Genomic DNA, 25,872 nt, shown 5'->3' with positions numbered 1-25,872 from the left:
TTGCAGATAAGGGACCTTCCCAGGGCATGAATTTTGAGTTTCACTAGCTCTGAGCTTTCTCACAACTCAATGGCTTCAGTGGGACTTGCCCCACATGGCTATCGAGCCTTGTGGCACCATTTCAGCCACAGCCTACTACCTTGCCATGCTAAGGATTTGTTACTCCCATTTCAGAGACTAAGTTAAAGGGTAAAACGTCTGACAGGGACACACCTGTTGTCTGTATCTGGCCATCTCAGTCAGCGTTAAACCTTATCCCCACCTCGGGTCTAGTGCAACCAGATGCCGGCTTTTAACGCTTTGCACATTTTGGCCCTATTTTTATTTCAAACATTAAAATTTATATTTCCCTCATTTGCCTCTTTGTCATATTGTTTATTTAAATATTCTCTATTTTTTTACAAATCAGCGTAGACTTTTTGTTGTGTTCTGTTTTTAACATTTTAATTGTTTTGGTATTTCTAATTGCTTTACATATTTTCTTAGGTTAAGCCCATCTGCACTTTGCCCTAGCTACCAAGGGTTGAGCTCAAGTTTAAACCATTGTAAGCGTTATTGGAACTAACAATAATAGTGGTATGATTACTTGTGAGGGACTACCATACAATTAATAATTAACTTCCTTACAGTATTTTTTAAATCAAAGTTATCCAAGGTGTTTGTAACTTTACGTCACTAAAGTGATCAGATGCCATTCCACTGGTACTGATTGGTTTCAGAAGCACACTTAATAAAGTGGCTAGTACCTCATCTGATGAAGTGATCATGTGATGATCTTGTTCTGAACTATTGCAAAGGTCTGATTGATGTGGTATGTGCTGTTTCTCTCCAGATGAGGTTGAAAACACATTCAAAAAGTGAATAACCGTGCCACAACCTAGAACCTGGTGAAAGGGTAATGGTGAAGAAGCACATTGGAAGGAGCTGCCTGGAGCTGAGTTGGTATGGACCTTATCAGGTTACATTAGAGACAAATATTCCTGTGAAGTGTGTAGACTTGCTACAGACAGGATGGAAAGCAAGAAAATTGGATTGTGCGACAGGAAGACCAAGAAGAACAAGCACAAATCAAACTTCTGAAACTCAAGAACATCAAATGGCAAAAGTTCAAAGTTAAAAAAAAAATCAGAGTAAATTAAGCTGTTCCAGTCAAAGTTACACAGCTCAAGTTGACAGTGAAGATGAAGATGCAACAGTCATTAGTATGAAGATTGAAGTTACATTTAAGATGGATAGCCTGAGAGCATGGCAGGGAGAAAATGAGCATTAAGGAAATATTACAGACTAGAAATAATTGAAAAAGGACCATAACAAGAGCCACAACAAAACACAAAAAAAAATGAGTGACAGAGTGAGAGAGAATAACCAATGGTCAGAAGATCTACCAGCATAAGAGTACTAAACAAGAAGTGTACAGCATCTGCTTGGGCATATTTTCTAAGGCTGAACCAGAGCAAAGACATCTGGAAATGAAAGACCATTGGTTTGTTTTTGAAGAAAATCTATGTACCTGTTGTAAAATAAAACAGGAAGAATATCAAAATTGAATAATATTTGATGGAATGCTAAAGTTGAACTTAGATTTTTTTAAATGTTAAAAGTCCCTTCATTATTCTGTTACTTAGATTCTCATTCCTCACAACCAATGGACATTCACATTTTCTACTTTAGGATCCATTAGAAGAGAGTAATTTTTATGAACTGAACTTGTTATCAGTAACATACTACTATTTAAAGACTGAAATTTATTTGATAACACATCTAGTAGCTCAGAGCTTTGTTTTTTATAGGTTTTTTATAGAAGTCATATGGCCAAAATTAAACAGTGCTATTTTTTAGGATTAAGAATAATTCTTATAATGTTCATATTGATAATTTTTTTAATACAGCTTAGATAGCTTGCACACCCCAGTTGCACATATTTCTGCTGTGTCTGACATTGATTTGCATATTAATAGCAATGCTTCTAGCGATAAAAAGTTTAGGGCCGGATATATCAAGGTCTTTTGCATTCGTAAATGGTGCGAATGCCCGTTTGCGAATGCAAAAAGCCAGTTCAGAATGTATTTAATACATTCTGAACGCAATTTTAAGGAATCGCTAAAATAGTGATTCCTTAACATTGCGACCCTGTTTAGAGAGTCTCAAATTGCGACTCTCTAAATTAGAAATCGCAAATAAGGATTTCTTATTTGCGTTTTCTTAGCACATGTATGAAGCCATTCCTAAATGCGATTTTGGCATTTAGGAATCGCTTATTACCACCAAGTTGAACTTGGTGGTAACCATGTGCAAAATTTAAAAATGCATTTAAAATGCATTTTTAAATTGTACATATAAAGCACAAATGCCCCTTTGGCATGTGTGCACCTTACATGCCCCCCCAAAATATTTTGGGGTGCAGCAGAGGGGGCCTTAGCCCCGCAGCACCCTGGGGTTTTGCATTTCCAAAATTGTGATTTCTGGTTCAGAAATCGCAATTTTGGAAATGCTAAAAATGTGCGGATATGGGCCAACAGGCCCACAGCTGCAAATGGGGCCGGTATCGCAATTTGCGATTTGGTAATAGCTTTTGCGATTTTTAAGAAATCGCTATTACCGATTCGCAAATGTGATAGATTGCACACTGCGAGTCGGAAATAGCGATTTCTTGAAAAACGCTATTTCCGAATCACAAAGGGCTGTGATGATATATCTGGCCCTTAGTCACATAGATATTTTCTAAGAGTGATTTTAGTAAGGATACCAAGGCTAGCTTATTAAATAAATGTCTTATTATAATGAAGGCAAACAATTGCTCTGTCTGTACATACTGGTAAACCTCTCCTTTAGGGGGAAGGCCTACCATCAACTTTGAAATACCGTAATTTGTCATGTAGTACCTTCATGTATATTCTTAATGGTCAAGATTTCTTGGAGACAAATTATTTAATTGTTAATCTTCCATTTGAAATTCACTTAAAACTGGGGAGTTAGATCCTATCACAGAGCATATTGGACCAATTCAAAATACCATAAAGGATAATAACATTAATTTAACAATTGTGTGTAGATTAATGTAGAATACATGTCTATTAGAGAATTCATTGGGATAAGAGTAAAGATTACTACATATTTGGGTGAAGGAAAAAAGATTGAGTTGCAAGCTATAGCTGAACAGAGATTAAAAAGTTCAAAGATACATTCTTCACTTAGAATTGAATGGGAAGAGAAAGGATGCTGAATATATAAAGAATTAGGGTCCTATGCACAGATGAATTTGTTGTGCCTGTGGAAAAACAACTTTAGTTTTCCCTAGCGTGTCTCAGGTGAATGAAATTAGGTAAACCTCTCCTAGAAGAATGAAACATAGATTTGGACAAGTGCTCATGGATATTTTGGTATGTTGATTCCTTTTATTGTTGTTGCTTTGAATGATGTGATGATTAGAGAGTTGTTACTTTAGTAGATTGTTTAGCAAATAATATTGCTGACACACTAACAAAAGCTACTGAAGAGATGGGTGCCATACATGTCATAGTTATACAGAACAGCCTTGCATTAGATATTAATCTCGCAAATGAAATTGGTGTGTGCCATTAAATAAACGTTCTGTAGTGTTGTACTTTTGTACCTGGTAATTTCAAGCTAATCAATCACTAACTAAGTCATTAATTACTAGTATTTCACATGAGATCAAAAGGTCTTGAGGGGATGTGTGGTAAATAATTGGTCCATAGTTGATGAAAAATGGAATTATAAATGTTGGTGTCTAGTCTGGAGATGTGCGTGGATGTATGATGCTTAAAATACTAACCCTCATCTTTTTTGTGCATAATTTGTCTACTTCTTGCGTTAAAGTTTTAAAATATAATCATTTATATTGTGGAAATAGATCAAATTGTTCAGAAAATGGAAAAAGGAAGACATTTAAAAAGAAATATGTAAAAACAGAGGCCCTCATTACAACCCTGGTGGTAAATGCCCCCTACCGCCAACATACCGTGACCGAAGCGGTATTCCCCTACGGGTATAATGACCCACACTGAGAAATCTGCGACTATACAGACACCCACAAAAGTCTGCCAGACCAAAGGTCAGTGATAGATTGGCAGTAGCAAAACCCACACCGTTATGCCAACAGGAATACGCCCACAGTATCAGGACCCACAAATCACAGTGGCGGTCTTTCAACCACGGTAAACCATTGACGGTATACACCACTGCGCTCAAAATACACACACACTAACAAAACTACACCACATTGGACAATTCAAACTACACACACATTACACACATACACACACCACACCCACACACTCACACCACTATAAAACACCCACCCACATTACCCACAACCCTTTCAACAATGAAAAAAATTGGCAACAGAGAGAGACACATGCCAGGAGCACCCACTCAATCTGAGCCACAGAACACCATCACCCATACACCATCCAAGCACCTCATAGCACACACCACAACACATCACCCCACACATCATCCCACACAACCTCACACATATCACTCACACCACATCCATGGCACCCTAAAGACACCCCAGGTTTTCAGAGGAGGCGCTTAGGGGCATATTTATACTCTGTTTGCGCCGGATTTGCGTTGTTTTTTTTTTACGCAAATCCGATGCAAAACTAACTCCATATTTATACTTTGGCGTTCGACCCGTCTAGCGCCAAAGAGCTTGGAGTTTGCGTCATTTTTTAGCGTGGACACCTACCTTGCATTAATGATATGCAAGGTAGGCGTTCCCGTCTAAAAAATGACTCCGAGGCATGTGCGCCGTATTTACACTCCCGGGCAAAAATGGGGGAAGGTGTGTTCTGTGGTTGCAAGACACCAAGTAGCTGTACAGAGGACTGGCGGTGGACCCCCGCCTCCTCCGCCACAACTAACAACATGGGAGGAGCAAGTCTTGGCAATAATGCATCCTGAGGGCCTTGCAGGAGTAGCAGGAGGACTGGACTCTGGTAAGTCAAATCTTTACTACTATATCCCCCACCCTACCTGCATGCCATCACAAACTCCTACCCCTCACCCCCATCACTCCACCACCTCACATATACCCCACTATCACAACCCACACATCCCAAAACCAAGCCCTGCATGTAACACCAATCCATGGACCCCCATCACAGACCTGCATGGACAGCCATCACCACAGCATGCCCATTAGAGAGAATCACCTAGCCCACAAAATCAGCACGCACACAAGTCAAAGCTGACAGGGCAATCCAAACCATACAATGAAACACACCCATGAACAAGATGGCACACGCAGATACAATAACACTGCATTTTCATCCCACAGGACCCCTACTCAACGTCACCGGAGAGGAGTTGCCAGCAACATCCATTTCCCCCACAGAGGAGGCCCACAGTGATGACAGCAACTCTGCACGTCTGGATCACCATGACCAACCTGCCCCATCAGGGACCTCTGGACAGTCGGTTACCCTGCCACGGTCCCAAACCACCACAGAGCCTCCCGCCTTAGGAAACACCAGCACAGCACCCACCCAGTGGGCCCATGCAACTGTCCCCAGAACACGTCAATCAGCTGTGTGTCCACCACTACAGCGACACCAGGCTACCCCACAAACACAGGACGATCAGGGACCTGGGGTCAGTGGCAGTCGGCACACAGTTCAGGGGACAGAGCACAGGACAACAGGGAAACTGGGAGGACTGCTGTGCGACAGGGGGATGACATGCCCAGGGAACTGACTCTCCAGGAGGCACTCATCAACATCCTGGGAGCATACCACCATTCCCAAGAGACCATGGGCCAGATACTGTACAAGTTGCAGGAGACCAAGCGGCTGCAGGAGGGACAGTACCTCAGGATCAGGGAGGACCTAAAAAACATCTACAACATCCTGGTCACCATTGCAGGGGTGCTGGCTGACATGGGCAACACCATGAGGGAAGCAGTGGCACACCAACAGCCCCTGACACTAGCCACACCAAAGAACAGCCCTCCACCTCCGCTGGCGCTAGTGGACAGGAGGCCCTGCCAAAGGAACAACGGGCCACCAGCACCCCATGCCCTGCAGAAGAAGAACCACCCTGCAAACGGTCCCTGCTATCCAGGCAGAAGCCAGAGAACATTGCCAAGAACCCCGCCAGGAAATAGGACCCTCCTGAATGTCACCCTTCTGTCCCACTCTGTCACCCTGTCCACCTTGAACTGCCATTACGCCCCTTCCTATGCCACATTGGACAATGCACCTGTGATACCAAGAGACTGGACTCTAACTGGACATTCCTCCACCATCACCCCAGCCCATTGCACATCCCCCTCTACGTATGAGCACTTAAATATACCCCCTTGGAAAAAATACAAATGTGGAGTCTGTCAAATGATTTAAATATGTATTAGTACAACATTATGAAAACATCGCAAGTCATATGTACAGTTATATATACATTGGTATTACCTTTAGAGGACGGCAGTAAACATACCAGGAGCCAGAGTGGGCCACAGAGATCTGAAAATAGAGATGCCAAAGAGTAGCCATATAAATAGGGAAATCAGGCTGCCATGTACAATGTCCAACAGAAAATTGAAATGTAAAGTGAAGTTACAGTGTCTTACCTGTGTGTTACTGGAAGTACTGCTGTATTATATTACTTCTGTCGTCCACATCTTCTTCCTCTGCCTCCTCTTCCTCACTGTCCACAGGCTCCACTTATGCCACAAGACCATCTCCAGGCTCATCCTCCTGCAGAAAAGGCACCTGGTGTCTCCTGGCCAGGTTGTGCAACATGCAACAATGATTTGGCACACCTTCTTGGGTGAGTAGTACAGGGGTCAACCTGTCAGATGGAGGTACCGGAACCTGGCCTTCAGGAGGCCAAAGGTTCTTCCAATGATCCTCCTTGTTTGCCCATGTGCCTCATTGTAACATTCCTCTGCCCTTGTCCTGGCATTTCCCACTGGGATCAGTAGCCATGAGAGGTTGGGGTAACCTGAGACACCTGCAAATATCGAGGGATACCTGTTAGACACGCACTAACCCTTAGGAAAAACCCCATACCCAAACACCAACTTATACTGGGTGGGGACCTTGGGCTCACCTATTAGCGACACCCGGTGCCTCTGGAGTTGGCCCATCACATATGGGATGCTGTTATTCCTCAAGATAAATGCGTCATGCACAGAGCCAAGATACTTGGCATTAACATGGGAGATGTACTAGTCCGCCAAACACACCTCCTGCACATTCATAGAGTGATAGTTTTTTCTATTCCTGAACACTTGTTCATTTCTTCGGGGGGGAGTGGCAAATGCCACATGTGTACTATCAATGGCACCAATGATGTTGGGGATATGTCCCAGGGCATAAAAGTCAGCTTTCATCTTTTCCTTTATAGACCCTGTTTGTGAATCTGAGAGTCAGTTGCTGTGCAAATGTCTGCTGTGACGCAGTTAGGTGCCATGGCCTGTGCCCCCCTGAAATGGCAGCGACCTGACCTGTGAGGTGGGACAAGTGGAAATGAGGTAATTCCGTGGGCGTTGTGCGCCATTGCGGTAGGCGGTCAAAGACCGCCGCGCAATTTGGCGATGTACACACTGCCACGGACGTGACTGCCATTTTCTATCTATTCACTCGCTTGCTACCTGACCTTCAACAGGAGAGGACCTACACTGCAAGTGCTGCTGTGACCTGTGTCTGGAAGCGACAATGGCTGATGTGTCTGGGAAAAGGGCCCCTGCCTTCACTGCGGAGGAGTTGGAGAAACTGGTGGATGGGGTCCTACCCCAGCACAAGTTACTCTACAGTCCTCCAGACAAACAGGTGAGTACACTGTGGTCATGATGCGTGGGCCATGAAAGTATGGATTGCTGTGGGTGTAAGCAACATGTAGTGGGGGGGCTGGGGCATCCTGGCCAGAGTGCTGCATGGTCAATGTATGTGCGTCAGGGAATGGGAGGGATCTGGTGGGCCATAGGTGTGACGGTCTGGACGGATAACTAATTCCCTTTTCTGCTGTCTTTTCCATGCAGGTCAGCGCCCATCAGAAAAAAGGTATTTGGCGTGCCATTGCCAAGGAGGTGCAGACCCTGGGGGTCTTTGACAGGCGGAGCACCCACTGCCACAAACGGGGGAGGACCTGCGCCCCTGGGCAAGGAAGACGCCAGAGGCACTGTTGGCTGTGGCCTCCCAAAGAGGAAGGGGTGCCCGGATCTGTCAATGGATGTGTGAATGGCTATATTGGTGCGTGAGAGGTTGTATGAATGGGTGTGCAAGTAGATATGTGAGTGGCTATGTGGATCTATGACTGGGTTAGGTAGTGGTTTTGCAGGTGTGTGAGTTGGTATGTGAGTATGGGAATAGGTATGTGGGTGAGTGTGCGAATGGGATTGTGAGTGCATGTAATCTTTTTTTGACTGGTGTCTGGATCCAAAGATTCATTGCGGACTAACACAGGGGACCCTACTGAGAGCTGCGGATGATCCACGGATCCTCATGCGTAGCCCAAAAATATTATTAAACACTTTCTTGCTAATGAAGGGTCCCTCACTGACCCCTCCATCTGACACATGGGATCAGGATACCTCTATCCTCACCCTTTATATCTTAAATTATCTTTAGCCCCCCACCAGGAACCGTGTCTTGATTGAAAAAATAGGGGCCACAACTTGTCTCTCAGGTTGTAGCCAGCCAATGAGGGCATTGCTGTTGGTGGATCAGCATCTCAAGATATACATGAATCTTTTTTTTTTCTTTCATAACTCCAAAATACAGACCACCACAATTACAGAAAGAGAGTTTTCTGGACCAAGATCCAGCTTTCTTCCAAATTTGGTGTTAGTCCTTGTAGGGTTTTGGGCTGTTGTCATTTCTAAAATCCCTATGGGAAATTTCATGGGGAAAATGCATTTTGGGACCTCCCCTTTTTTAGCCCCCCCTCACCCCCCCATTGACAAATCTAAGCAAAACTTTCCAGACAGCAGCTGAAGTGAGTGGCATGGAAATTTCATGGAAATTTGTCAAACAAAGTCAAAGTAATTTGAAAATCAAAACACTTTTCTAATGAAAACTAGGTCCTAACTATAAGTATAATTACCAACTCGCCACACACACACAAACACACACACACACACACACCCACACAGCCACACAGCCACACACAAACACACACATACACACACACATATATGTTGTTCAAAATGGGGTCTTTGGTTGGCAGCCAGATTAACCCCTGGCCAAGCAAGGACCCTCACTCTAGGCAGGGTAAAGCAGAATCACCCTCAGTTAACCCCTGCTCAGCCCCTTGGTAGCTTGACACGAGCAGGTAGGCTTAACTTCGAAAGCACCGTGTAAAGTATTTGTACCAACACACACATTAACTCAGTGAAAACTCTACAAAATGACACAACACCGGTTTAAAAGAACAGGGAATATTTATCCAAACAAAACAAGACCAAAGTGACAAAAATCCAACATTCACAAGTCAAGTTAAGAATTTTCAAAGAATAAGAGTCTTAAATCCAGTAGAAAACAGTCAGAACGTTGTTAGCTTATAAAAGTACCTGGGTACCATCAAAATAACAATGCACGGATGAGTGTGCATCGAAAAAGGCCAGCAACGCATTGATTTCTCACTTGCAAGCGGGACTGTGTGTCGTTCCTCCTCCGGTCGGGTCGGCGTGCTTCATTTCTCCTCTCCTGCAAGAGAACGATGTGTCGATCTGGACAGGTACTTCTGGTCCAGGCAAGCTTTGCGCTGTTTTTCCGCACCCAGCGATGTTGCTTTGAAAATCCGGTCGCATGGTATCACAAAACTGAGCTGCGTGGTGTTTGCGTTGTTATCAGCCTCCGTTAGCGGGTGTTGCATGTCGTTTTTTCAGCTGCGTTGCGTCGATCTTCCAGCCATAATGCAGGTGGAGTGTTGATTTCAGCTGCGAAGCAGATGACACATCGTTTATCAACCGTGTCACAGAAGGTACGTCAAACATTTCCCCGCACGACGGTCTGTGCGTGGATTTTCAGTCTTTGTCTGTCAGCTTCACCTTTCAAGGGCCCAGGAGCTGGATAGGGCACCACTTGGCGGGCGGGGCAGGAGTTTCAGTAGAGAGACCAGGTGCTGGCAGGGGAAGTCTTTGATAGCCCTGAGACTTCAACAACAGGAGGCAAGCTCAGTTCAAGCCCTTGGAGATTCCTCAGAAGCAGGAATGCACTACAAAGTCAAGTCTTTGTCCCCTTTCACAGGCAGAAGCAGGATCTGCAGGATAGCTCCAGAAAGCACAGTCACAGGCAGAGCAGCACTTCTCCTCAGCTCTTCAGCTGTTCTCCTTGGCAGAGGTTCCTCTTGATTCCAGAAGTGATCCAATTTTCAAGGGTTTGGGGTGCTCTTCTTGTACCCCTTTCTGCCTTTGAAGTAGGCTTACTTCAAAGGAAAGTTTCTCTTGTTTGTGAGATCCTGCCTTGCCCAGACCAGGCCTCAGACACAACCTAGGGGGGTTGAGCCTGCACTGTGTGAGGGCAGGCACAGCCCTTTCAGGTATAAGTGACTACTCCTCCCCTCCATCCTAGAACAGATGGCTCATCAGGATATGTAGGCTACACCCCAGCTCCCTTTGTGTCACTGTCTAGAGGAGATGTGCTAACATCCCAACTGTCAAACTAACCCAGACAGCGAATCCACAAACAGGCAGAGTCATAGAATGGTTTAAGCAAGAGAAGTCCTACTTTGTAACAGTGATATTTTCAAACACGCAATCTAAAAACCAGCTTCACTAAAAGATGTATTTTTAAGTTGTGAGTTCAGAGACCCCAAACTCCAGATGTCTATCTGCTCCCAAAGGGAATCTACACTTTAATTATATTTAAAGGAAACCCCCATGTTAACCTATGAGAGAGATAGGTCTTGCAACAGTGAAAACCGGATTTGACAATATTTCACTGTCAGGACATGTAAAACACATAAGGACATGTCCCACCTTTAACATACACTGCACCCTGACCATGGGGCTGCTTAGCCCTTACCTTAGGGGTGCCTTACATGTATAAAAAGGTAAGGTTTAGGCCTGGCAAGTGGGTATGCTTGCCAAGTCAAATTGGCAGTTTAAAACTGCACACACAAACATACACAAACACTGCAGTGGAAGGTCTGAGACATGATTACAGGGCTACTTATGTGGGTGGTACAACCAGTGCTGCAGGCCCACTAGTAGCATTTGATTTACAGGCCCTGGGCACCTCGAGTGCACTTTACTAGGGACGTATTAGTAAATCAAATATGCCAATCATGGATAAACCAATCACTAATACAATTTATACAGAGAGCATATGCACTTTAGCACTAGTTAGCAGTGGTAAAGTGCCCAGAGTCCTAAAGCCAAAAAAACAGGTCAGAAGGAAATAGGAGGCAGGAGGCAAAAAGATTGGAGATGACCCTGCAAAAAGAAAAAAAGTCCAGCACAACTCCCTACCAGCCTAAGGCCAGGGGAGACCAATCAATACCTTGATGGACTTCTATGCTTGGGGCGATAGAACAGGGACCGCAGCCCACAACAGCAGGGGCATGTATCAGTTCTACGCCTTCCTGATCAGTTGGATCCCTCTTTCCATACTCTCAGGGCCCACTAAGCTTACCCATGGGGAACCCTTCTCCTCACCTGCGGATACCATCTGTGCTGCAGCTAACCTTAATTTGCTCACAGACGTATCCCAAGGGGAAGATAGTACAACCAGTGCCAACACAGTGGTGTGGCCCACTCCACCCCTGGAGTGTAACTCATGTTCCCCCACCCAGGACCAACTCTGTCCACCAGGACAGCCAGCCACAGTGGCCACTGACAGCTGTCAACAATGGGAGCCAGGTCCCTGGCATTTCAAGCCTCTCTAACCACTGTGACTGTGGAGAGTGGGGGGCAGTAGCCCCAGGTGCCTGGCACCCTTTGACCACTCTCCCTTCCACCAGGTCAGGGATGACAGGCTGACCTTGGTCCTCCACTCTGGGGACTCTGTACCCCCCTTCTAGGAGCGGCACCCCCAGAGTCCAGAATTGTACAGGGGCTTGTAGAAGCAGTCCTGCACATTTCACCTACCAGTGAAGGGATGTTAACCTGTGACTGGTTTTCCAACTTGGGGTCTGTACCTTCAGGTTGGGCCAGGGGGCAAGGCTTACCTCCTCCTGCCCTTCTTTCTGGGGTCCTGCACCCCCCAACTAGGAGTACCCCCGAGAATACAACACGATAGGGGCACTGTTAGCAGTAGGCCCTCCCTCCAGGTCAGGGGGGACACCCTGAACCTGGCCCTTCAATCCAGGGTCTGTACCCTTAGATTGATTTGAGGTCAGGAGGGAGTCTCTCCCTCCCCTGCCCCTACTCCCAGGGTTCTGCACCCCCATCATGGAGAGTATCCCTAGAAGCTACACCGGGGTGGTTGGGCAAACCGTCCCCCCTTCAGGTCAGGGTTTACCCCCTGCACCTGATCCTCCAGTCTAGGCTCTGTACCCTCAGACGGGACCACTGCCTGGCAAACCAGGACTTCCTGGGGAGCACACCTACCACCATCATGTCAGAGTTTACCCCCTGAACCTGACCATCCAACCTAGAGTTACCACACTCAGGCTGGACCATTGCCTGGCAAACCAGGACTTCCTGGGGAACACAGTCACAGGCAGGGAAACACTTCTCCTCAGCTCTTCAGATCTTCTCCTTGGCAGAGGTTCCTCTTGATTCCAGAACTGAGGCTTCAGTCTTAGAGTGGCACCAGGACTTTGTTTCTGCCACTCTTCCACCTTATTTTTTTTTTTACAAATCTTTGGATTTTGTTTATACAACTTTGGACTTTCAATTTTGGAATCATCCAGTACATTTAAGATGCAGTGTATTGCACAATACGGCTAGTGGCACACAACGTGTTCGGTTGGAGTTCTATTACTCAGGCAGAGGGAACCTGCTATTTGTGACAGGTGGGGATATTATGTAACGATTTGTAAATTTTTGGATCATTTTTCACTTCATATGTGTGCCTTGAATTCGAATATGGAGGAGATTGATAACACCAGGAAAGCCGCAGCACAGGCTCTGTTTGCTCTGATACAACCAGGTGGAGGCAATTTGTCAAGGAACACCAAGGATGGAACAAACCTAAGGGAGAACTGAGGTATCAAAATGGTGGGAAGCTACTTCACTTCAAAATTATGTTGACAATGGGATGGTCCCAAGAGGTTTCAGAATTCACATTATCCCCTCAGATGAAACACCTAACCCACAGATGTTGGAGGAATGGGCAGAAAATTTGGCATTAAGTTCTAAAAGAATGTTGGAGATTCTAATTAAGTATGCCTGGATTGGTTGAGAGAGGATATTACAAGATATAGGGCCAGATGTATCATACAACCGATTTGCGATTCTCAAATAGCGATTTTTAAGAAATTGCTATTTCAGAAATGCAAAAAGGTATGTATGATTTTTGCGATTCGGTAATAGCGGTTTCTTAAAAATCGCAAATGCTATTACCGAATCGCAAATAGAGAATCTGACCCGATTCGCACCTATGGGCCTGAACCAGAAATCGCAATTTTGGAAATGCAAAACCCCAGGGTGCTGGGGGCCTAAGGCCCCCTCTGCTGCACCCAAAAATTGTTTTATGGGACATCTAAGGTGCACACATGCCAAAAGGGCATGTGTGCTTTACATGTACAATTTAAAAATGCATTTTAAATGCATTTTTGAATTTTGCACATGGTTACCACCAAGTTCAACTTGGTGGTAATTAGCGATTCCTAAATGCCCAAATTGCTTTTAGGAATTGCTTCATACATGTGCTAAGGAATCGCAAATAAGGAATCCTTATTTGCGATTTCTAATTTAGAGAGTCGCAATTTGCGACTCTCTAAACAGGGTCGCAATTTTAAGGAACCCCTATTTTAGCGATTCCTTAAAATAGCGTTCAGAATGTATTTCATACATTCTGAAATGACATTTTGCATTCGCAAATGGGCATTTGCACCATTTACGAATGCAAAATGCTTTCAATAGAATCCATGAATAAAGAATTGAAAAAACAGACTGGAACTATATGACATTGAAAATTTTAAGATTGAAGTATCAAACAGACTAACAAGATATAAGGATGATATAAAGAGGAGGAAACAATTCAAGCTTCAAAGAAATTGTAATGATTATGCCAGAGGTAAAACTCTGGCATATAATCACAAATATGATGTAGAGATTGAGAAGCTAACAAGTAATAACTTGGATTTAGCTGAAAAAAGTACATTGATACAAGAAAAAGACAGCAACATGGGGACCGATACGGATACCTCAACAACTTCTGACAAGATGTCTGGAAGCGACAATAGTCAAAAGTCAACCACTTTTTTAGATCAGTACAGACTGTTGAGGAGAAACCGACAAGTGACATGGGAATTCTTTATATGAGGAAAGAGGGGCACAGGGCCTAATATGAAAAACAAAGGCAGAGGAAGAGGATAAAAAGGAGAAAACAGAGGACACAGAGGATTAGACAAAGAAAATGAAACAGTGGCACAAGAGCATTTGGGCAAGTGGTAGATGCAAGCAGAAACCTCCTGGAACAGCCATAGTGGATTCCGAAATGGTGGGTAAAATAGTTCTTAATTTATCGGCTATCGATCGCGCAGGTTCGGAAAAACTAGTCTATGTTTAGGATTGTATTTTTGTCCATTATATGATTTAGAAAATCAGTCGGAGTCAGAAGGGACAGCAAATCTTTTCAGTAGCATTAATGAGTTACTTGATATCTTAGATATCACACATGATGACCCTTTTCCTAGCAATTTTAAACCTCCTTCCAATTTCCGTCCCAATATATCACATGATAATTTAGACACGTTTCATGAAATTGTGAATAGGGACCTCAAGAAGCTGAGAGGTAAAACATCATTTAAATATGGGAACACAAATCTGACTCCAGTACAATTTAAAGCTAGCAAATGCGTAGCCAAAGACGAAATAATTATTATTCATCCCTCAGCCATGGAGGGTAATGGTGTAGTTCTTAATACAGAGATGCATATCAAAGAGGCTGAAAAACATCTGCAGTTGAACATTTCCTGAGAGCGAGACCTATCAGATTTCTTGACCTTACTAACATGATAATTGAAATGATGAGGTACTGACTGAAAAACTGTTCAACAGGGAGCTATACCAACAGATCTGCGGGGCCACTATGAGCACTTGTTTTGCCCCCAGGTTTGCAAATCGTTTCCTGGGCTGGTGGGAGGAACAGGTGTTCACCAATGAGAACCGTACAAACTACATAGAACAAGTAGTTCCATGGCTTAGATATATATAGATGACCTTTTTATAATCTGGAATGGTCCTGAAAACAGTGCTAATGAGTTTGTTACCTACCTAAACAGAAATCCGTGGAATTTAACATTTACACACACCCTGCGTAAAACTCAGATTGAGTATCTTGATGTCACGATTGAGGATGTCAAATGGGAGGTGCATATTTGTCTTTTCAGTAAACCTACAGAGAGAATAACTTTATTCATGCGGAAAGCGGTCTTCTGGATAAGTTAAAGTGGAGCATTCCATATGGCGAGCTCCTAAGGGCAAAAACAAACTGCAGTACTGAAGTCACATTCAAGGAGGAACAAAAGAACATGCCAGCCAGGTTCAGGGAATGGAGTTATCTCATGTGGGTTCTGGAGAAAGCTGTAAAACATGCCTCTCAAATTGTAAAGGACAGTAGACTCTTTGACAATAAGAAATGACCCATAACAGAAACTACTCAAAGAGTAATCTTTTAATATAACGGAAACTCCAGGAAAATTAATCAGATATTGAAAAGACATTGGGGGATACTCAAAAGTGACCCTTTTTTGGAAGGGAGATAGGAGAGAGACAATCTATAACATAGAAGAGGACTAGATCACTGAGAAATTCCTTAATATTGGATACATTACCCTGACTAAGGGGATGGGTGATTTTCATCTGAAAGGATTTCTTCCTTGCTGACACTGTAAGGCCTGTAGAAATAGCTCAATTACAAGAGAATACAATGTAGTGGGGGAGAAAAAACATAAGATCAGACAATTTCTCACCTGTAGTTCCCAATATGTGATATACATACTCATATGTCCTTGCTCTCTAAGATATGTGGGGAGCACCATCTGTGCAGTGAGAAAAAGAGTGTAGGAACATCTGAGAGCCATTGATCATGGAAATGTGAAATACCCAGTGCATATTTGGTAAAATTTTGCCCTGTATGAGAGATTTAACCATATGACTCCGAACCGTTATGGAACTAATTATGGCACTTTTTAGGGTCTTTGTAATGAGTTTTGTTTAAGAGTACGTGTTTGATTTATATATGCTATTAGGATGCTGGGATATTGATAATCACATTGGGCAGTTCCAGAGAGTCATTGTCAAGACATCATATAGTATCTTATTTTGATCTGAAACAGAAGAAATTTGCCAACTTTTGGCTTGATTGACATATGGAATTTTACGTTTAGATCAGCTAATGATTTCTTTATAATGGTGATTTATGTGATGATGTTTGGGGTATTGGTAAGGAATTAGAAATGAAATTTGCCCACCTTGGGCTTGATTAAGAGATGGAATTCCAGACAATTATAATCATTATTTTTTATACCATGCCAGTTAATTTGTTTACATATGGGATTATGTACAATACCAATACATGTTCTGAAACGGAACAGTAAAAATGCCATGGTGTTTTTGATATCCGAATTGCGTCAGAATGAACGGTTCAAAGATGGTGACAATGTTCACATGCAACTTTTGTCTATTTTTTCTGTTTACTAGAAGTATTTGATGAAGTGTAAAATGCATATTGGTCATGTGATCAAGGTTGCGGTGACGGATGAAATGCGTCTTGTTGATTAAATCCTTGCACTATTCTCCCTGAGTGAGCATAATTTCATAATTTGCTTTGTTGGATATATATATATATATATATATGTATATATATATATATATAAAATAATTACTTAGTGGCAGTCACCACTAGGTAGTTACAGTTAGGACCTAGTTTCTACAGAAAAGGTGTTTTTTGACTTGCCCATATCTTTGGCGCTGCTTAATGAATCATCCCATAATGTTCCAAGAAAAAAGTCAACAGTTATGTCAGCTGCTGCCTTCTGAGGTGATCTGTCAAGCGGGGGCCGAGAATAAGTGGGGGGTCCAAAAACACTTTTCCCCAATTCATTTTTCCATAGCGAATTTAAACAGCAATAGCGCCTGAACCACTGGATGGAGTTACAAAGATCCGTTGCACTCAGTGTAGCCCCCATGTAACACCACGGCGGAACCGCATACTCTGGCAAAAAAAATAATAAAGAATAATGATTCACACACTCACTCATGCACTAAAACACACACTGTGATACACATTCAGACACTCAGATACCCACTCACAGCACCATTCAGACACATACATCCACTCAAAGACCTATTCAGACACTCAGACACTGATACACCCACCCAGAGAGCCACTCAGTCGCTCATACATCAATTCACAGACCCACTGACACAGTCATGGACCTGCCCACAGACACAGGGACACTCATATCATACACCCACTCAAATACCTACTTAGACACTCAGACACCCACTCAAAGACCCACTCACAGTCTCAAGCACCCATACACAGATCCATACAGACACTTATGCACCCACAGGGAGACACACTGACCCTTATACAGCCACTCAGACACTGACTCAGTCACTCAGACTCCCACTCACAGACCCACTGACCCACTCATGCCCCTACCCTTAGAATGACACTCATACACCCACTCGAAAACCTATTCAATCACTGAGACACCCACTCACAGACCTACTCAGACACTTATACACCCACTCACACACCCACTCAGTAACTCATACACTCACTCTCAGACCCACTGTCACACTCATGCATCTACTCACAGACACAGTGACACTCATACACACACTCAAATACCTACTCAGACACCCATTCACCCACTCAAAGACCTATTCAGCCCCTCATGCACCTACAGAGACATGCAAAGACCCTTATACAACCTTTCGAATACCCTTTCAGTCACTCAGGCACCCACTCATGGAACCACTCAGAGACTTATACACCCACTCAGATACCCACTCAGTCACTCATACATCCACTCACAGACCCACTGACACACTCATGCACCTACTCACAAAGAGAGTGATACTCATACACCCACTCAAATACCCACTCAGACACTCACCCACTCAAAGACCTATTCAGACACTCGTACAACCACTCACAGACTCACTGTCAGTCTCAGACACCCACTCACAGATCCATACACTCATGTACCCACAGAGAGATGCATTGGCCCTCGTACAATCATTCAAAGGTCCGTTCTATCACTCAGACACCCACTCACAGACTCTCTTAGAGACTTATACACCCACTAACAGACCCACTCAGTCATTTTTACACTCACTCTCAGACCCACTGACACACTCGTGCATCTACTCACAGACACAGTGGCACTCATTCACCCACTCAAATACCTACTCAGACACTCATACACCCACTAAAAGACCTATTCAGACACCCACACACAGTCTCACACGCCCACTTACAGATCCATACAGACACTCATACACCCATAGAGATACATTGATCATCATACTACTACTCAAAGACCCATTCCGTCGCTAAGACACCACTCACAGACCAACTCTGAGACTTAAACACCCACTCAGAGACCTACTAGGTCACTCATACATCTACTCATAGACCCACTGACACACACATTCACCTACTCACAGAATGACACTCAAACACCCACTCAAATACCTACTCAGATACTCATGCACCCATTCAAAGACCTATTCAGACACTCAGACACCCGCTCATAGACCCACTCTCAGTCTCACACATGTACTCACAGGTCCGTACACTCATGCACCCACAGAGAGACGCACTGACACTCATACAACCATTCAAATATCCATTCAGTCACTCAGACACCGACTCAGAGACCCACTCAGAGACTTACATATCGACTCAGGTACCCACTCTCAGTCTCACACACATACTCACAGATCCATGCACTCATGCACCCACAGAGAGATGCACTGACCCTCATACAACCATTCAAAGACTCATTCAGTCACTCATACACCCACTCACAGACCCACTGACATTCTCATGCACCTATTCACAATGGCACTCAAATGCCTAGTCAGACACACATACACCCACTGAAAGACCTATTCAGACACTCAGACACCCTCTCACAGACCCACTGACCCACAGACACTAATGCACCCACAGAGAGATGCACTGATCCTCGTACTTCCACGCGAAGACCAATTCAGTTACTCAGACACCGTGATTTACATTGTGTTTGAGATATAGGGTGGCTCTAAAAGAGCACTTGTGTTTATTATGTGTATATGATAAGTACACATAGAGAGTTTCAACTTGCTCAGAAACATTCTGTTGCCTTCAACTGTGAAGTGAACACTTCTCTTCTATAGATCCCATCCATGTCAAATCACAGATTATTATTTTATATTGAGCCCTTGTTATGGTGTCTAAGGAATGCTGAAACAGTTTTATTAACATGTTTCCTCACTTTGTCTATCTGTGTACAGAATGCAGCTGACCACTTCTATTTCTGCCTCTGGCATATGTCAGAGAACACAAAGGCAGCCAGAGGAAAAAGGTGCATAAATTGAACAAACATGTCCTCAGTTTGGATTTCCAATCCTACCTTACGCAGTGTGCCCAGGTAATTACAACCACCGTGCATAACCATGAGGTGAGGGGGCTTGCTATCTTTAATGTTTTAAAAAAATGGAAGCAATTGATGCCACTTTAATCCTCTCTGGCCAACCCAAGTGCTATCCACATTAGGAAAACCCAAGCTCCTGTCAATTGCACTCTTTCTAGCATACTCACTAGCCTAAAAAACATAGCTGTGTCCTACAATCCAAACTATTTTGAAGTGAAGGAGTAGTATCACACAGAAGACGCCAGGAGCTGAATGAGGTAGCTCCCAAATTGTGAGATGGTTAAAATGGAGGACGCACCTGATTTAAAAAAAACACAAATTTGATTGGAAGCTGTAAGTACATTGGTAGATAAAAATAGGTTGCAATTAAAAATCTTAAGTTAGTCATCTGTGATTGGATCTGACTTTTTCACAAATAAGTAATGCCATTTTGGATACGCTTACATTCTGTAAATGTCAACCACACCTGCTACAGAACAAATTAAAGCTAGTTTGCTGCTAAGAAAATGTGCTGGGAACTATTGAACTACCGGTACAATACAGTGCTCCAAAGGAGGTTACTATGGCAGCTGAACTGAAAGAGTGTGGGAGAAGGGCAGTTAATGCACTATACTTTGAATCTGCAAACAAGAGTGGTTTTAGTACAGTAGTGTTTGGAAATTCTTTTTTTTTTTCAAATCACTATTATTATTGTATTGTAAATAAAACTGACAAATTACCTAAACACAATGGTAAATATGTTTTTGAACCCCTGTTTGAAGTTACATGGGTGGGCCGTGCTGGGCACCGCGATAGACCTGCAACTCCAGCAGCACAGAACCAAAAAAACAGGAAAGGGTTAACAGCTAGTAACCATTTAACATAAATAAAACATGAAACACAGTTTGTGATTTGCTAACTAGGACAGTATCTGTGAGAGCAAATGTTAACAGGTTGCTATTACTGGTTTCTTGGTCTAACGGTGGTGTGCCATTCTTATTCTGAGATTTCATTGTTATACAAACAGGGGGTATACAGTGATATTGAGACAGTATTTTATTTATCAACGAAAACTATTAACAGGTATGTGAATTAGAATATTAGTTTAACCCTTTAAATGCGGGCGTCAGCCACTGGCCGACGCCCACACTACCTCCCTGTTTTGGGTCACAACCAGTGGCCGACACCAGGGAAGGGGTTAATAAATCCTTGAGTACGTCGCACCCAAGGATTTATTTTTATTTTTTATCCCCGGGAGACACAGAAGGTTTTCCGTGTCTCCCCCCGCCCCCCACCCGCCCCTTTGTGACGTCAGTGCGCCGCGAGGCGCACTGACACCTTGTTTATTTCCCTATTGGAGCAGGAAGCGGCCATTCGGGAAGGCCTCGTAAGAAAGGGGAGACTCTCCCCTTTCTTACGAGGCCTTCAAGGAAATACCACTAGACACCAGGGATTTCACTTGGGGGGTCAGCCCCCTCAGAAAAAGAGCCGCCCCCCCCATATTTAAAAAAAAAAAGGTAGTTGTCCCCTGGAGGGCGCGATCACTTTCGATCGCGCCCCCCCCGGCTAAATTTTATAAAAAAAATAAAAATAAATAAAGAAATGGACAGGGGGTCACCCGTGGGCAGGGCGACCCCCTGTGGGGGCAATATTTTTTTTTAGTAGTTGTAGGGTTGGCCCCCAAGGAAACCATGCAACCACTAAAAAAAATATAGATCTATATATATATATCTATATATATATAGATCTATATATATAGATATATCTATCTACATGGAAATATCTATAGATAGATCTATATATATATATATATATATATATAGAGAGAGAGAGAGAGAGAGAGAGAGAGATCTATCTATAGATATCTATATAGATAGATATATCTATATATATATATATATATATATATATATATATATATATATATATATATATATATATATATATATATCTATATATATATAGATCACTTTTGTCAATACATGTGTGGTTTCCCTGGGGGCTGCGATCGGCACCCAGGAAATCCAGACCCACATATAAAAGTGATATATATATATATATATATATATATATATATATATATATATATATATATATGCCACCAGTTGTCTTGCAGTTGCAGCTTGCATCTTCAAAGCAATGCACATACTTCAACTGACGCATTTCAACTGTAGCTTTTAGGCAGCAATAAAAAAGTCAAGTAAGTATTGTGATTATGTTTCTGTTACAAAAGGATCAGACTTTTGTCTAGTGGCAGTTTTAGTGCCATAGAGAAGCACAGAAGGTTTATATGCCTACTGCAAAGAGCAAATCTGTATTTTATGTCAATAGCTGAGTACATTAGTAAAGTCAATCATTACCTGCACTAGAATACAAATGAAATATATACAGTATGTGCGGCGTGGGGGGCGGCTATGGAGAGATGAAGGGCACTTTTGCTGGGTGGTAATGAGGAAATCCGAGGAGGAGGGAGTGGGAGCACCAATAATTATTGTTGGACTGGCCGCAGGAGGTGCTAAAGACTGTGACGAATGGTATGTGACAAGGTGTTTTTTGAGTGTCTTGAAAGAACGTGCTGATTGAGGGAAGAAGCGCAGGTAAGGTGGCCTCTACTGTTGCACGTATCTCACACACACACCATCGATTTTGTGACTGTCTACGTAGGCTAGTGTTTTAGAGCAACAGTTTAGCCAATAGCAGAGATGGCATCTTGATGGATGACTGCTGCCGTCACTCGGGTTATAGAGGACAGCTCTGACATAGGATCAGAGACTGAGACATCAGATACTGAGACAGCATCTGAGGGATGGGACAATGGCGCAGACTCTGGGAGTGATTTTTCAGTCGGAGGAGTCCCATTCGATACCTCCTCTTCCAGTAAATTATGAGGGAGGTGATGAGGACAGTCCTGCTGTCCCTTCGCAAGCATAGTCTGTGCAACTGGGTAATAGTGGGTTAGCCCAACCCAGAGAGCAGGTGAATGCAGCGGCAAGCAGAGAGAGGGAGTGCTCTCTTGGGAGCTCCCCAATTTAGTTCAGCCCCAAATTCCACTGCCCAAATCGTATTGTGGAGACATCAAAATTATCTATCACAAAACAAACTGGTTTTGTAAGGCAGGCACCTGTGTTTTTATTCCTGGGTTCGGTGGCCATATAGAGAAACATACTAAACCCAAACATTTCTGGAAACTAGACATCCGGGGGAGTCCACAGAGGTGTGACTTGTGTGGATTCCCCAAAGTTTTCTTACCCAGAATACCCTGCAAAGCTGAAATGTTGAATAAAAACTCAATTTTTCTCAGATTTTTGTCACACAAACTACAAGAATATGCTGGGATCCACCAAATTCCTACCACCCAGTGATTCCTCACCTGTCCTGATAAAAACACTACCCCACTTGAGTGACTATACCTAGTGCCTGCGTCAGGAATGGTTCACCCCAGGGTCAACAGCTGCCTCATGTAAGGACCAACATTGACCGTTGTCATATACCGTTGTGTGATCTATTCCTGTCGCGGGCACCAGACCTACCCACACAAGTGAGGTACCATTTTTATCGGGAGACTTGGGGGAACGCTGGGTGGAAGGAAATTTGTGGCTCCTCTCAGATTCCAGAACTTTCTGTCACCGAAATTAGAGGAAAAAGTGTTTTTTTTAGTCACATTTTGAGGTTTGCAAAGGATTCTGGGTAACAGAACCTGGTCAGAGCCCCACAAGTCACCCCATCTTCGATTCCCCTAGGTGTCTAGTTTTAAAAAATGTGCTGGTTTGCTAGGTTTCCCCAGGTGCCGGCTGAACTAGAGGCCAAAATCCACAGATAGGCACTTTGTAAAAAATACCTCTGTTTTCTGTGAAAAAATATGATGTGTCCACGTTGTGTTTTGGGCCATTCCTTTTGTCGGCGCTAGGCCTGCCTACACAAGTGAGGTACCATTTTTATTGGGACAACTGGGGGAATGCTGGGTGGAAGGAAATGTGTGGCTTCTCTCAGATTCCAGAACTTTCTGTCACCGAATTGAGAAGAAAAAGTATTTTTTTGGCCAAATTTTGAGGTTTGCAAAGGATTCTGGGTAACAGAACCTGGTCAGAGCCCCACAAGTCACCCCATCTTGGATTCCCCTAGGTGTCTAGTTTTCAAAAATGCGCTGGTTTGCTAGGTTTCCCCAGTTGCCGGCTGAGCTAGAGGTCAAAATCCACAGGTAGGCACTTTGTAAAAAACACCTCTGTTTTCTGTGAAAAAAAATGTGATGTGTACACGTTGTGTTTCGGGCCATTTCCTTTTGTGGGCGCTAGGCCTACCCACACAAGTGAGGTACCATTTTTATTGGGACAACTGGGGGAATGCTGGGTGGAAGCAAATTTGTGGCTTCTCTCAGATTCCAGAACTTTCTGTCACCGAATTGAGAGGAAAAAGTGTTTATTTGGCCACATTTTGAGGTTTGCAAAGGATTCTGGGTAACAGAACCTGGTCAGAGCCCCACAAGTCACCCCATCTTGGATTCCTCTAGGTGTCTAGTTTTCAAAAATGCGCTGGTTTGCTAGGTTTCCCCAGTTGCCGGCTGAGCTAGAGGTCAAAATCCACAGGTAGGCACTTTGTAAAAAACACCTCTGTTTTCTGTGAAAAAAATGTGATGTGTACACGTTGTGTTTTGGGCCATTTCCTTTTGTGGGCGCTACGCCTACCCACATAAGTGAGGTACCATTTTTATCAGGGGACTGGGGGGAACGCTGGGTGGAAATAAATTTGTGGCTTTTTTCAGATTTCAGAACTTTCTCTCACAGAAATGTGAGAAAAAAGTGTTTTTTTTGGCCAAATTTTTATGTTTGCAAAGGATTCTGGGTAACAGAACCTGGTGAGAGCCCCACAAGTCACCCCATCCTGGATTCTCCTAGGTGTTTAGTTTTCAAAAATGCACAGGTTTGGTAGGCCTCCGTAGGTGCCGGCTGAGCTAGAGGCCAAAATCTACAGCTATGCTCCTTGCAAAAAACACGTCAGATTTCAATGTAAAAATGTGATGTGTCCATGTTGCGTTTCCTGTCGCAAGCATTAGGCCTACCCACGCAAGTGAGGTACCATTTTTATCGGGAGATTTGGGGGAACACAGAATAGCAAAACAAGTGTTATTGCCCCTTGTCTTCCTCTACATTTTATCCTTCCAAATGTAAGACAGTGTGTAAAAAAGACATCTATTTGAGAAATGGCCTGTAATTCACATGCTAGTATGGGCACCCCGGAATTCAGAGATGTGCAAATAACCACTGCTTCTCAACACCTTATCTTATGCCCATTTTGGAAATACAAAGGTTTTCTTGATACCTATTTTTCACTCTTTATATTTCAGAAAATGAATTGCTGTATACCTGGTATAGAATGAAAACCCATTGCAAGGTGCACCTCATTTATTGGCTCTGGGTACCTAGGGATCTTGATGAACCTACAAGCCCTATATATCCTCTCAACCAGAAGAGTCCAGCAGATGTAACGGTATATTGCTTTAAAAAATCTGACATTGCAGGTAAAAGTTACAGAGTAAAATGTGGAGAAAAATGGCTGTTTTTTTCAGCTCACATTCAATATTTTTTTATTTCAGCTGTTATTTTCTGAAGAAAAACCTTGTAGGATCTACACAAATAACCCCTTGCTGAATTTAGAATGTTGTCTACTTTTAAGAAATATTTAGCTTTCCAGGATCCAGCATTGGTTTCACACCCATTCCTGTCACTAACTGGAAGGAGGCTGAAAGCACCAAAAATAGTAAAAATGGGGTATGTCCCAGTAAAATGCCAACATTGTGTTGAAAAATGTGGTCTTCTGATTCAAGTCTGCCCGTTCCTGAATGGTGGGAAGATGGTGATTTTAGCACCACAAACCCTTTGTTGATGCCATTTTCAGGAAAAAAACCACAAGTCTTCTTCGGCAGCCCTTTTTTCAATTTTTTTTGAAAAAAACAAAATTTTCACTGTATTTTGGCTAATTTCTTGGTCTCCTCCAGGGGAAACCACAAACTCTGGGTACCATTCGAATCCCTAGGATGTTGGAAAAAAGGACGCAAATTTGGCGTGGATAGCTTATGTGGACAAAAAGTTATGAAGGCCTAAGCGCGAACTACCCCAAATAGCCAAAAAAGGGCTCAGCACGGGGGGAGGCCTAGCAGCTAAGAGG

The sequence above is a fragment of the Pleurodeles waltl genome, chromosome 7 (assembly GCF_031143425.1).
Source record: "Pleurodeles waltl isolate 20211129_DDA chromosome 7, aPleWal1.hap1.20221129, whole genome shotgun sequence".
NCBI lineage: Eukaryota > Metazoa > Chordata > Amphibia > Caudata > Salamandridae > Pleurodeles > Pleurodeles waltl.
Note: the sequence above shows the minus strand (reverse complement) of the source record.